This window comes from Theropithecus gelada, chromosome 14, assembly GCF_003255815.1.
Source record: "Theropithecus gelada isolate Dixy chromosome 14, Tgel_1.0, whole genome shotgun sequence".
In the NCBI taxonomy this organism is placed as follows: Eukaryota; Metazoa; Chordata; class Mammalia; order Primates; family Cercopithecidae; genus Theropithecus; species Theropithecus gelada.
The window spans coordinates 71,144,399-71,157,872 of NC_037682.1; the positions used below are offsets into that span (position 1 = coordinate 71,144,399).

General features: G+C 41.8%; 1 protein-coding gene across 1 annotated transcript in view; it reads right to left on the bottom strand.

Annotated features, from left to right (window-relative positions):
- The window catches only part of TENM4 (teneurin transmembrane protein 4), a 787,121-nt gene that overhangs the window by 487,617 nt on the left and 286,030 nt on the right, over positions 1 to 13,474 (bottom strand). The window contains exon 4 of the mRNA XM_025357209.1: positions 4,575 to 4,671. The gene's annotated coding sequence lies outside the window, so the exon portion shown is untranslated. The remainder of the gene's footprint in view (positions 1 to 4,574; positions 4,672 to 13,474) is intronic.

Consider the following 13,474-nt stretch of genomic DNA (forward strand, 5'->3'; position numbering starts at 1 on the left):
AGAAGACATACAGATGGCAAACAGGTAGATGAAAAAGTGCTCAACGTCACTGATTATCAGAGAAAAGCAAATCAAAACTACATGAGACATCATTTCATCCCAGCTAAAATGGCTTTTATCCAAAAAGTAGGCAATAATCAATGCTGGTGAGGATGTGGAGAAAAGGGAACACTCATACACTGTTAGTGGGAATGAAAATTAGTACAACCGCTATGGAGAACAGTTTGGAGGTTCCTCAAAAAACTAAAAATAAAACTACCATATGATCCGGCAATTCTATTACTAGGTATATACCCCAAAGAAAGAAAATCAGTATATTGAAGAGATATCCGCACTTCCATGTTCACTGTGGCACTATTTACAATAGTCAAGATTTGGAGGCAGTCTAAGTGTCCATCAACAGATGAATGGATAAAGAAAATATGGAACATATTCACAATGGAATACTATTCAGTCATAAAAAAAAATGAGATCCTGTCATTTGCAACAACATGGATAGAACTGGAGGATATTATGTTAAGTGAAATAAGCCAGGCACAGAAAGACAAACTTTGCATGTTCTCACTCATTTGTGGGAACTAAAAATTAAAACAATTGAACTCATGGAGATAAAGAATGTAAGGATGGTTACCAGAGGCTGGGAGGGGTAGCGAGCATGGGGAAGTGGGGATGGTAAGTGGGTACAAAAAATATAGTTAGAAAGAATGAATAAGATTTAGTATTTGATAGCACAACAAGTTGATTACAGTCAACAATAGTTTATTGTACATTTAAAAATAACTAAAACTGTATAATTTCAATATTTATAACACAAATAAATGATAAATGCTTGAGGTGACAGATACCCCATTTATCCTGATATGATTAGCATGCATTGTATGCCTGTATCAAAATATCTCACGTACCCTATAAATATATATACCTACTATGAACCCATAAAAATTAAAAATTAAAAAAAATTAAAAAAGAAATACACTCCACACCTCAACTTTGTCTATACACACATATTTAGAGGGACACGTAACTGAAGTTTCGCTTAATGATGTTTACCTTTATGACCTGCTATATTTTCTTCTCTGTTACACTCATTTTATAAACTTTTACTGAAGTGTGATTTAAGTACAGTAGAGGGTACATATCATAAATGAATAGCTTGATGCATTTCTACAAATTGACAATACCCATTTAACCTGCCCTCCCACCTCTGAATCAAAAGGCAGAATGTGACTAGAGAGCCCCTTTGCACTCCTTCCCATTTACCAACCCCTCCTCGGGGGCAACCACCATCCAGACTTCTGATAACACAGAGTAGTTTTATCTGGTTTTGTACTTTTAAAAAGTGCAGTCATAAAGTTTCTTTGTGCCTGCTTCTTTCTTTCAACTTCATGCTTCTGAGGTTCATCAATATTGCTGTGTGCAATATTCCACTATGTGAATATGCTACACTTTATCCATTCCAGGGTGGATGGCATGTGTTTTGGTGGATATCTATGTGCATATCTCAGGGGTGTATACCACGGAGTGAAAGTGCTGGTATGTATATGTTCAACTTTAGCTGACATTATCAAACACTTTTCCAATGTCATCAAACCAATTACATTTCAGCTAACAGTGTGTGAGTTTCAGTTGTTTCACATCCTTGCCAACATTAGATAGAGTCTATATTTTTCATTTCAGCCATTCTGATGAATACATAGTAGTATTTCATTATGGTTTTAATTTGTCATTCCCTGAAGAATAATAATGTTATGTGCTTTTTTGGCTATTTGAACATCTTTTATGAAGTATCTGATTCTTTTGGCCATTTTTCTTAGGTTGTCTGTCTTTTCTTACTGATTTATAGGAGTTTCTTCTTTTTTTCTACCATATATATTTGGACATGAGACCTCTGTTGAGTATATACAGTGCAAATATACAATATCTTTACACACTCTACGGGTTACTAGGTTACTCTGTTTTTACTTTAATAAATGCTGATCTCGAGCCACCACATTAATTTCGTGACCTGTTACTGAACTACAACCCACAATTTGAAACGCCCTGTGATACACAATTATGCAGTCTTTCCTGGGTCTGAATAGCCCAGAAAGGGGCATTTCTAGCCTGTGGCATCCACACCAACATTGGCTTGGATCAACACCTCTGAATCTACTGTGAGCCACTGTTTGGAAAACAAAGGCCGGGATATTAGCTATATTTAATTTCCAAATTTAAATAAAAACTTTGTTCTATACCTTGAGTGACAATAGTTTCCAATTCTTCTTCTGAATTTAATAATTGCCAGCCCCATGGCCCAGACTGAGGGAAGAGACTCAGAAGGATGGCCAAGGTGTGGGAACACCCCTGAAATTAGCCCTTTCAACAGGACTAAAGGGTGCGTTTTCCTACACAATCTCTCTAGCCACCGAGGTACCTGGGTCTTCAGGGGCATGGTCTTATGGAACCAAATATAACTCCAGAGGTTCCTTTTATCTAACAGGTTAAGACAACATTCCCTAAACTCTGAGGAAAAAAAAGAAGCCATTAACCAAGGGAGAGAGACTCTCTCATATCCTAAGCACTTTCTTGGTGTGAGAGGTACATTCTCTGCTGCATCCTCCCAGCTCCTCAGAGCAGCCTTATCCACAGACTTTCAGCTCCAGGAAGGCGAAAACTGTACCACTTTTACAAATAATGTGACCAAGGCCACATAGCTAGTAAGTTATAGAGCTAGGCTGACTGACAACATAGACTCTGTTTTCATTCCTCTATTACACTCCTTAGAGGCAGCCAGTCACTGGATAAAGAGTGGTGACTACCTCCAAAGGGTCAAAGATTCACACACATATGCACAAAAACACACGTGTGCATGTACACACATGCATGACATGTGGGTATACAGATATGTACATGTATGCATACATATATGCTATTTCACTCAGAAATCAGTGGGGCTGGACTCTACAGTTTCACTTCACAGTCAGCTCATCTGAGTTCCCCTCTTTCTCCTGATTTGCAAAGTATTGACACAGTCCATAATACATGAATCACACAAAGGCACATGTATGTATAGGAAACTTTACAGTTTACAAATCTCTTTCACACTCAATCTCTCACCCAACACTCACCACCAGCCTTCTGAACATATATAAATATTTGATGATTTGCAGGCCTCCCAGTCTGTGTGTTTAAGGACCTTCATTATGGGGGGGCTCTAATCCTTACCATGTAGGACCAGGGCTATGGCATCAGTGAGAGATTGGCAGGATTTGTGCAGCTTCTTGGACCCACTCTAAAATTTCCCTTTTAACTGTATATTTCCATAGCAACCCATCATCCTTGTCTGACTCTGAGAAGTAGAGTTTTAACCTCATGAATTTTCTGGGGTTGGGCTTATATTTGCATGAGAGTTTATGAGATGTGGACACTAGTCTATCCCTAATGAGTATGCCCAATTCTTTTCTTTTCTTATGAGAGTCTCTAGCACCTCCTATCTTCTCCTCTGGCTAAAGGTAAGTAGTTCCACCATTACTTATAATCATACTAGCAACTGTCATGTTTTGAACACTTTCTATGTACCAGGTACTAGGTGCTTTATGTACATTATCTCAGTACATCCTCACGCAATCCTTTACAACATTTATTGACATCCTCATTTAACAAATGAGGAAACAGATAATCGGAGATGAGAAATGGCAGTCTATGGCCACACAGTCAGCAAGTGATAGGGTTTGGATTGGACCCTGATTCCATGGATTCCCAAGTCCTGGCCCATTCCAGTGCCTGAGACAGTAAGAAGCAGCAACTTCTTTACTCTGAGTCAGCAAAACGATCCAAATGGAGGTCAGAGGCATGGTAGTGACTATCTCCTCCTACCTTCCTTGTTTTCACCAAGCTCAGAATGATGAAGTGACTTTCCTGAACACACAATAAGAGTAGAACTGGGGCTAAACCAGGCCTGCTCTTTGGGTTTACCCTGCTTTGATTCTCACCCATCTACTGGGCAAAGATCATTGGAGGTGCTCTGTCTGTATTCCAAGTGACCAGGGTGGGAGCTGCTCTTGAAACCAACTTATGAGAAATTATTGGAGGAACAAAGAACAAGAAAAGATCTTGAGGAGGTTCATGCTATTTACATTCACCTATTTTAGGAAGTCGAGTAGAGAAGAAAGAGACCTGGCAAGATGTGGAGTAGATTTCAAGTTCAGATTATGGGAGAGCTCTACAAAAATCCTAAGTGTGGGGAGATACCAACCTCCATACCAGTCCCTGCAAGTTTCCAAGAACAGGCCAGAGATCTATAGAGATGCTGCTATGGGTTTCCCGGCATCCAGGAGGGAATGGTCCATGCCTCTAAAACCCTTTTATCTCTAAGATTCCATAAGCCTTTGAAACATACAAAAATCTTGCAGGGAAGGCAAGCAGTAATCCTGCACTCTTTGCTCATTGTTCTTAAGGAAAAAAAATATTTATTGTAAAATAAATGAAGATAAAGTCTACCTATTAACGCATATTTAAGAGGTAGAGAAAAAAAGAACCCATAACATTAACTTAAATCAGGAATACTCTCTGAAGTGTAAAAAAAATCAACTCACTTTTCTTTAAATCTTCTTAAAAGGGTCTAAGAATAGTCCTTCAAATAATCCTTGAAGTATGCAATTTTAATTTGGACACATGGTAATTTCAGTCTACCTGTTGAAAGAGACAAGAGAGAAATCAGTCATTTTTGACGAGGATGCTGTTCTGACAAGTAGCAGAGAAGCTTCTGGCAGCTTGGGAGGTGGGGGTGAGACATGGGCGTGGGCATTAGTAGCAGCAGTATGATCTTTGGTCCTAGGCTACTCAGAGGAAAGATGCAACTAAAGTAGCTACTAGCACAGTGCCTGGCACATGGCAAATGCTCATTAAGTAGTTGATGGACAAGTAAAAGGATGGCTGAGAAAATAAGTGGGATTTATCACCAACCTTTCATGCAGGGAGTTACTCTGTAGCCTCATCTCTTCAACTCTTAGGGAGAGAGAATTTCCAGGTACTGGGCATATAATGGAAAGCAGCACAGAGAAAGGTACCAGTGGAGTAAAGAGAGTGAGAGATTTGAGCCAGCCACAGCTATGCCCAAATCCTGGCCCCACCACTTCTGACTGCACAACTCTGGGCTGGTTTATTTATTTATATTTGCTGTTGTTCCTAAATTGGATACTTAGCCGATTCATTAATTTTCAGCTCTTCTTCTTTTTTAATATAGGCATTTAAGGTGATAAATTTCTCTCTAAGTGCTGTCTTGGCTATATTCCACAACTTTTGATATTTAATATTTCTTTAGTAATTCATTTATAATCATTTTATAATTTGTTATAATTTCTTTTTGATCTGTGAGTTAGTTGGAAGTATTTTTATAAATATATCTCAATATAGGTTTTTTAAAAAACACCTCATCTTTCTGTTATTGATTTCTAACTTAATTGCACTGTGGTAGGCGAATGTGGTCTGTAGGATACTTACTCCTTGAAATTTATTGGGATGTATTTTATGGCCTAGGATACAGTCCATTTTCATGAGTGTTTTATATGTGCTTAGAAAGAGTGTGCATTCTCTGGCTGTCGGGTTGATCTTGGCTTTCTTTAAATGTTTCTGCATCTCCATTTCCTCACCTGTAATCAGGTATGTGAGCAATACACATTAGTTCCCTCACACTGAGTATAAAATTATATTGTATAATTTTACACAGTATACAGTATACAGTGAGTATAAAATTATACTCACTGACAAAGACAGAGAGTGCACAAGGAAAGATCAAGGTGTGCTCTTTTTTCCTTGTAACAGTATCAATAACAATGTCCTACACTTATAAAGTACTTAAAAGTTTCTAAACAATGACCACGCCTGTCATTTGGTCTTAAACCTGTATGTCACCTAGGCAGGTAGGGGTGGGAACCCACAAAGAAAAAGGACACACACCAGTTGGTGCAGTGATTTATTCAGTCCTCATGCCAGAACCCCAGGATCCCTCTGACTCGCCTTTGCCCCTCACTCCTCACCCCTGCTCAGTTCAGTCTTCTTACTATCTTTCAAATCCATCCTCGTTATTACCCACAATGCCTTACCTGCTTGGTTCCAACAGATCATTAAATTCCTACTGTTTTAAAAATATAACACAGGAAGTAAATCCTGACAAAATCCTCCTGGCAGATGTGACTCTCAAATAAGGCTGGTGTTAGGTCTTGGGTGCCAGAACATCAGTCTTGTTGCAGGGCAGAGTGATGTTTATGTCTATTAAAGCAGGCATGAGTTTAGAAAGGTCGAGAAACACTGTTGAGTTCAAATATTCTTCATCTAGCAAACGGCCCTTCCCGTGACCTTGTCCCCTGTCCTACCCCCAAGTTCTTTTTCTCCTTTTCAGAGAGATTTTTTGAAAGAGTCGTCTAGACCACCACTTCCTCCACTCCCACGCTCTTCACAAATCATTGCCTGTGGCTTTCAGCCCCTTTCTTTAACATAGGGATGTTGTCACTGCATATTCCAGACACTTCTTCTCAATCTGCAGTGGCCTCTCTGGGTCATTTGCTAGCAGGGACCCCTCCTCCCCTCTGGAAACTCCTGCCTCCACATCAGCAACACCAGTTTCTCCTGGTTCTTCTCCTTTCCCCCCGAGGACTTTCTCTGCCTCCTTCACAAATTCTGCCATTTGAATGGGCATTTTCAAAATTTAATTAGAAGTGTTTTTATAAAATAATAACCATAAACTACCCTTTATTAAGGACATGCCAATCACTGTGCTAAACATTATTTTATTCTACTTAATCTTCACAATAACCACATGAAGTACATATTATTAATATTCGTATTTTACAGATAAGAAAATAGAAGCTTGGAAAAGTTACGTAATTTGCCCAGGATCACTCAGCTACTATGTGGCACAACAGGGATTCAAACCGCAATCCATCCAATCATAGCGTGTGCTCTCAGCCACTACATAACTCGTTCTGTCTTCCTATACCATGGCTTCTGTGACTCACCATTCTTCCATGATGTCATGGATTTCATGCTCCCATTTTGCTTCCCTCTGAAGGGAAGGCCTTTATCCATACTGTGTGCTGAGAAAATTCTGTTTATTGTTCAAAGCTCAGCTCTTCCCACAAAGCTATTAGCAAGCCAAACCAGTTTCATTGCTTCCATCTCTTTGCTGTGGCAGCTCTACAATGATATGAAACCATCCATTCATCCATCTGACTATGCATCCATTTCTCCACCCAAGAATTACACAAATATGGTAGAAGATTGCTTATCTAGAAGTCTAAACACAAGAAGCATCCAGACAAAGGAATTGTTCCAAAGGATTTTTTATGTTCACTCTTTGAAAAAATATATCATATTGTGGTCAAAATTGAAGAAAACTTGCTAGAAGTTGTGGTGTTTGGGGAAGGGATGTGCTCTGCATGGCATGTGTTAATTACTGGTCAAGGACAGTCATTCATGGGACCTGACCAGGGAGCTTTCCGAGGTCACTAAACTAAATCTGTGCAATTTCCCTTACCCAATCCCCACATTTTAAAGTCACATTTACATATCATGTCTGGCTCAAATACCTCATTATTCCCGAAATCTTCCCTGATTCTCCTCCCCAACAGACACAGATGAACCTAGACACCCACCCGTACCCCTCACAATGCATCTCTCTGTGTTCTCTGCCAGCACTTGGTATTTAATCATTTGTAGGTAATAGTGCATTTCAAAAAGCACTTCAGCATTTTCAGTGCATGCTTTATCTCCACCTCTTATCTCCTTGGAGGTAGGAGATGCATCTAATTTACCCCAGATATTTTCAGAACCAATCCCAGTGGCTGGCACACAGATGTCAATGAATGACTGATTGATTAAAATTAGGTGACATTGTCCTTGAATGGAGAAGGCCATCCAAATATCACTCAAATGCAAGCACCAAGCAGTGTATTATGTGAAGAGTAGGTGCTAAATAAAACATGAAATCCTTCCATCCTCTCTCCACCCCTCAAAAAGCAAGGACTAGAAAAGAGGCACAATGTGTCCATTGAGCCTGAGGTTTCTGAAGACCTGTGTTCCATGGTTCACAAATACTAATATGTTGGTGTGGTGGCTTTTGATGTTCTCCATGATCAACCAGGAACTGAAAACCCATGTTTGGTTACATTCTACTTTTCATAGTCAGAAAATGAGAGTTAGAGCTTTAAAGATAGACAAGACCTTCAAAGTGAACTACTACAACCACTTTCTTTTACAGAGGAGAACCAAAGAGGTTCATTGACTCCAGGTCATGGGCCAAGAAGGGTTGTGCAGATGCATTTTCCCTGTTCCCTCCTGGACTTGCAAATGAAGCCTCTAGGAAATTGAGTGCTCTCTGAATGGCTAAAAATAAACTCCCAGAAACTTCATCTAGATATATCACGGGTATAATTTACAGCGTCTAGAACTTTAGCATGGTATAATTAGCAAATGGATTACAATAATTTATTTTTGATTTAACAGCTCAAATGAACACAACCTTCCAGTGGAATGGGAAAAAAAGGGGCTAGGAGCCAGCTGCATTCCTCCAACTCCTTCCAGTGCCACAATGTTTGTGCTGGCTGGCAGTCCTCTACTGATGCCCAGTGGATATGCAAAGAGAAGGAACTGCAACTCTGAGCTCTGGGCTCCCTGAAGCATGACCTCCTGGACATAGCCTCCCAAAACGGTCAATGTTCATCCTTTTAGTGAGCAGGAAGATGTCCAAACTCACCTTTTCAATGCACAGGAAAACCCAACGGCATTCATCGAAAAGAAAAGTATACACTAAACAAAACATACCAAAGACTAATTACATGGATGTTTTTTCTTCTAAAGATTCTGGGCACATTTTTAGAATGGTTTTCCATCACTTGCCTTACTGCAGGGAAAGTTTGTTGTGATGTCTCTGAACAGGCAGTACTAAAAGATGACACAAGATAGAAACTTGTCATGAAGCTAGAAGATGACTAGACTGGGGTCAGAGAGGACCTGTGCTTGGGTTTTGACTTGTTATGTATGCCATGAATAACAACCAATTCAAAACCCTTTTATAAAATGTCAGTAATGAGTAACTACCTCACAAGAGTGTTATGGGGATTAAATGAGAAAAAATGTATGAAAAGGATTTTGTAAATGAATATTAGATGATTCTTCTTGAGTGAATACATGTCCCAAGTAGATCTTTCTGATGAGGTCTTTTTCTGACCAAAGCACCATAGAGCATTGCAGCAAGGGCCAGGGGCAGAGCAGCAGAAATCCTGGGAAGTTGTCTTCTCATATATCCCTGCATGGTGTGTGGGCAGAGGCAAGTCACCCAGCAGAACAATCAGAGCTGGGAAAGATGGATCCCGACTTGGGTGAGGAGCACAAGACAACCTGTCTCCCTTCTCTCACATCCCTACCAAAATCAAATATCTGCCCAAACAACCCTTAACCTAGAAGGTGGCATGATGGTGGCCAGTGTGGGAAACTGAAGCAGTGGTTCTTCCGGCTGAAGGAAGAGGAAGGGTGGTTTTCTGAGCATCTGCCACGTATGAGGCACAGTGCTGGGTCCTTTCACACTGGTGTTCTTCTCCAAACCATGCAAAGTTCCCCTGACATCATATTATACCATTGCTCATGCTGGGTGTGGGTCTATGAAGCGCCCTTTCTTCTCTCTTCTTCTCCAACCATCCCCTGAGCAGAAGACCTGGACCCTCATCCTCTCACTCTTTCAATTCTTAGTGATCTTAGGTAAGGCAAGTCATCCGTTTTGGAAGGACTTCAGTTTTCTGATCTGTCAGGTTAGGACAAGAACCTCAAACTCACTGCCTCATCAGATTGCCTTCAGACTCAATATTGGGTGTGTAAAGTTTTAAAAACAGTGCCAAACCCTGAAGGCTTATGTCACCCCTTGTTCAAGCTCCTCAAGAGCTTCCTCTTGCTGCTTGTGCTAGTTGGCTTTTGTGTTGCTATAAAGGAATACCTGATGTTGGGTAATTAAAAACAAAAAAAAGGTTTAATTGGCTCATGGTTCTACAGGCTGTACAGGAAGCATAGTGTTGGCATCTGCTTCTGGTGAAGGCCTCAGGAAGCTTCCAGTAATGGGGGAAGGAGAAAGGGAGTCAGCACATCACAGGGTGAGAGAGGGAGTGAGAGAGAGAGAGGAGGTGCCATGTTCTTCTAAACAACCAGATCTCATAAACTCATAGAGTGAGAACTCACTTATTACCATGAGGAGAGCAACAAACCATTCATGATGGATCTGTCCCCATTTCCCAAACACCTCCCACCAGGCCCACCTCCAACACTGGAGGTCACATATCAACATGAGATTTGGAGGGAACAAACATCCAAACCATATCACTCTTAAATAAACATTAAATGTCTACTTTGTCCTCTGACCCCCTGTTGATGTTATATTCCCATCAGGGCCCCTTGTTCCCCAAGTTCCATCCAAACCAGGCATCTTTCGGGTAATTATGCTCAAGGAGTAACTGCTGTCCCCAAGGCTAGGAGTGCCCTCCTCCCCTTCAGCTCTCAGCTTAGCCTTAGTCACTTGCGGGAGAGCTCCTTGGCCCCTCAGAGGAGGGAGTTTCCTCTACTCTACATTCTCAGAGCCCTCATGGTCACACTTACCAGAGTGATGATCTGATTAATGCCTATCTCCCCAACTAGAATATAAGCCCTCTGAAGCAGGACCACCTGTATGTTGTCCACCAGGGTGTCCTCAGGAGGCCAAGCATGCAGCAGACCCTCATCTATTTTGTTCACTGCTCTGGACCAGGACAGGGCACATAGTAGGTACTCAAAAAATACTTGTTGAATGAGTACATTTCCATGCAGTTCAAATCTGAAGCTGGGTCAGTTCAACCCTCCCTTCTCTGCTCTCCGCAAGCTCTCTCTTCCTTCCTTCTCCCTGCACTCAGAGCCCTTTCCTGTACTGTTTGCTACCATGACCTCACCATTATCCAAGTGAGTAGCTTGTCTCCCCTGAGACCACAACAGCCCCAAGGAAGGCCTAGAGAGGCAAACCCTAGCGGGACCCAGAAAAGGGACAGAGCCGGAGTATCTGGGCAAATGGAAGTGGGGCACACAGTAGGGGCTCCTGTGGAACCCATGCTTGGCCTATTCTGAACTTCTGCCTCACAATCTGTTTCTAGGGCAAAGCTTCCAGCCTTGAGTCTTTGCTTCATGGGCTAAAAAATGCCTCTCTCTCTCTTTTTTTTTTTTGGCTTGAAATAAATGGTTAGCCATTAAGATGTAAAATGCAGCTGTCACAGTCCATAGAACAACAGACAGGTTAATATGGGTTTTTAAGAATGCCATTTCCTCATATTAACCCCAGAGCAACGACAACCTATCAAGATAGACTCCAGAGTGCTCCGGAAACCTGCTGTTTTAGTTCTTTAATAATATTTGATGTTTAAATAATAGTTGATGTTTGTTTCCAAGTAGAGTTTAATAGTTCGCCTTTCCCTCCTTCTCTTCCTTCCTTCTTTCCCTCCCTCCCTTCCTTTTTACCTTCCTTCCTTCCCTACCTCTCCCTCTTCCCTCCTTTCCTCCCTCCCTCCCTCCCTTCCTTCCCTCCCTCTCTTCCTTTGTACCTTCCTTCCTTCCCTACCTCTTCCCCTGCTCTCCTTTCCTCCCTCCCTCCTTCCCTCCTTCTCTCCTTTTTACCTTCTTTCTTTCCCTCCCTCTCCCCCTGCCCTCCTTTCCTCCTTTCCTCCCTCCCTCCATCCATCCCTTCCTTCTCTTCCTCCCTGCCTCCTTTCTCTTCTTCCTCATTCCTACTCTAAGAGTATCTTTGCCTAGGCTCTCTTCCTGAGGTCTTGGATATAAACATGAAGATGCGTATCTGGGTCATGTCTGGAATTCCGAAGCCTCCTGACTGGTTTCCTTGACACTGGTTGAAACTGGTTTCTTCCTTTTATCCCCCAACCCTTCCCACCTGCCAGCCATCCCATCCTACCTACATGTTGTCTACCATAGAACAATTTAACTTCAAAAATATTTAAACTTTAAATAAAGTTTTTAAGTTATTCCCTAAGAGAGATGAGCTTCAGTTACATGGAAAATGTCAATGGTTAGGACTGGACTCTCCCGGCAGAAGCGAAGGCACACTGTGTTCTCCTGCCTAGAGGGAAGGCTGGGTGGTGCTAAAGATACCCAGGAAACTCCAGAGGGACAGGTCTGGGCTTGTACTGTGGCTCCAGCCACCTGGCAGCCTGGGGAAGTGACTGTAGAGTCTGTCCTGCACAGACCATTGTAGCCCAAGTTGGTTGCCCAGCACCAATCACTAAGTCCTGCATGGAAGAGTGATCTGCCAGGTGCTTGTCAGCAGGGATAGCTTGGTTCCTCTCTGGTCCCTGTTCATGTTGTCTGTAATGCACACCCCACCAGGAAGTCTTGGAGGGGAGAGGTAAAGGGTGAGATTCTAGCATCACCAGAAATTACTTGCAGATTCTGAAATGGGCAAGGTTTTCTCAGGCCTCCAGCACTTTGTATATGTTGTTTCCTTAGTCTCAGTCACCCTCATCTTTCCCTGAATAACTCCTTGTCCTTGAAGACTCAGTAGAAGGTTACCTCCTCCTGAAAGCTTTCCTCACCCTCTGTCTAGATCAGGGGTCCATCCTGAGCTTCCAGCACCCCCCTTTTCTTCCTCCCCAGTTGGTGCAATTGTTCCCTTTGTGCAATGTTCTGTTTATTTGACTATCTCCAATAAATGTCTCCTATGAATGCCCACCAGTGCAAGGTGTTCTGAGACAAAGAAAAAATAATCAATACACTAATTAATCTATGCATTGACTCTTTGCCTTGCTCCAAAAATAATTTAAGGGAGCACAAGGATCAAATATGTCCCCAAGTAACTTTGAGTCTGGTGGAACAGCAGACAACATAAGCATTTTAAAAATATATGATAAAGGCTGACAATGTGATCAGGTTGAGGGGTTGGGTAGGAGTGGGGACCCTCTCTCTGATCTCTTTCAGGACCAAGCATGACACACAAGGATGCTCAGCGAATGTTTGCTGAATGAATGAGATAGGTTGAGGAGGACCTGAAAGGGACTTGGAGATCACTTATTTTAAGGGGGGAAATTGTAGTCAGAGAGGAGATGGGACACTGCAGGAGCCCCCCAGTTAGTAGCATGCAGGACATAGAGCCCAGGACTATACAACATTAGTTGGTAATTCTAAACTCTATTTATTGGATATGGAGTAAGACAAGCCACTTCTCTCTTAGCCTCAGCTTCTGTCCTGTCAAAGAAAGATGTTGAAGTATCTCATCTTTGAAGCTGTTCCAGTTCAGGGATCCCATGAGACTAAGGTTACAACAGAGGGCTGAACAGTGACCAGGTCATGGTCCTATGACACAGCCTCTGCTGTCTGATTCTGATACTAATTCAAGAAGCTATTCAAAGACAGAGATCCTTCATTCATCTATTCAAAACATATGTACTGTATGCCAGGCACAGAGGTCATAACCACAGGATAC